Below are 1,924 nucleotides of genomic sequence, written 5' to 3' on the forward strand. Positions count from 1 at the left end.
CTGTGCTGATAGTAGGGGACAGAGATCTAACCAGGAAACTCAGGAGAAGACCTATACCTCAGTGGCATAGCTGAGGGGCTGTGAAAGTCTCTTTGCATAACCACTGGATTATCTCTGCCACACCCTGCTTTATCTCTTGGTCAGGAGTCAGTGATTAAGCTAAGAAGCCTATTGATAGTTTAAAAGCCCTCAGTCTCCCATAGCCTACAGGTAAGAAAAAAAAAGAGGCTTTTAAACCACTGATCTCCAATTCAGGGATTGAAACAACTGTTAACTTCCACCACTGTGAACCCTTTAATTAATTTACTTAGACACAAGTCAATCCAGGCAATAGTGATCAATAATTTGAAAAGTACTGATAAAGGGAGCACATAACATAATATATAAAATGGCTAAAACAACAAGAAAAAATATTGGAGAATCGAACCAGGACAAGAGTCCAGCTAAAAGTCCTCCAGAGGGTGAAGCACAAAATAACGAGTTCAACATCCAAACATTAGCTAAGGAAATAATAACAGGAGTGAGTAAAGAATTTGAAAAAATTGTAATCAGAAATACAGGAACAAATGAGAATATGGAATAAAATACTAATTATTTCATGGTTATTAGAGAGCTGAAAGCTGAAATCGCTGAGCTAAGAAGGCAACTAGCTGAACAAGCTAAAACAGTATCAGAGCAGGGCAACAAAATAGATGAACTCCAGAAAGCAGTAGAGGGCAGAGAGAATAGAATCTATGAGGCTGAAAACAGAATTAGCAAGATTGAGGATGAATTAGAGACAACTAAAAAAGAAGTAAGAGATCTCAAAAAGAGATTAAGAGATGCTGAAAACAACAACAGAGTCCTATGGGATGACTTCAAAATAAACAATATACACATTATTGGCATACCAGAGGAAAAAAGAGAAGGAGAGGAAGAAAGCATTTTCCAGGCCATAATAGCTGAAAACTTCTCTAGTCTAGAATCAAAGACATAAAGATTCAAGAAGCCCAGAGAGTCCCAAACAGAATTAACCCAGACCTAAAGACACCAAGACATATCATACTTAGAATGGAAAGGAATAAGGATAAAGAAAGGATCCTGAAGGCTGTAAGAGAAAAACAAAGAGTCACCTACAAAGGAAAACCCATAAGATTAGCAGCAGACTTCTCCATACAAACACTATAAGCCAGAAGAGAATGGCAAGATATCTATCAAGAGCTCAATGAGAAAGGCTTTCAGCCAAGAATACTAAATCCTGCTAGACTGTCATTCAGACTAGATGGAGGCATCAAAACCTTCTCAGACAAGCAACAGTTGAAGGAATCAACCAAGCCTGCCCTGAAAGAAGTTCTGAAAGGTCTCCTATAAACAATCTGTCCACCACAAATAGGACATATATCAAAACACTCTGAAACTTTACAAGAATGGCGTTAAAATATCTTCAATCTTTGATATCAATAAATGTCAATGGCCTGAATTCACCTATTAAAATACACAGAGTAGGAAGATGGATCAGAAAACACAACCCAACAATATGCTGTCTACAGGAAACCCACCTAACTCAACAAGACAAGCACAGACTTAAAGTGAAAGGATGGAAAACTATCATACAAGCCAATGGTCCACAAAAAAGGGCAGGAACAGCTATTCTCATATCTGACATGATAGACTTTAAAATAAATAAGATTAAAAAAGATAGGAATGGACACTAGTTAATGCTCAGAGGATCAGTCAATCAAGAGGACTTAACAATTATTAACATCTATGTACCAATGAGAAGCCTTCTAAGTACATCAAACTTCTACTGAAAGAGCTACAGCAATATATTAACAGTAACACAATCATAGTAGGGGACTTCAACACCCCACTCTCTCAACTTGACAGATCATCCAGGCAGAAAATCAATAAAGACATAAGGGAGCTAAATGAAGAGATAGATAAA

Source organism: Erinaceus europaeus, chromosome 8 (genome assembly GCF_950295315.1).
Source record: "Erinaceus europaeus chromosome 8, mEriEur2.1, whole genome shotgun sequence".
NCBI classification, from domain to species: Eukaryota; Metazoa; Chordata; class Mammalia; order Eulipotyphla; family Erinaceidae; genus Erinaceus; species Erinaceus europaeus.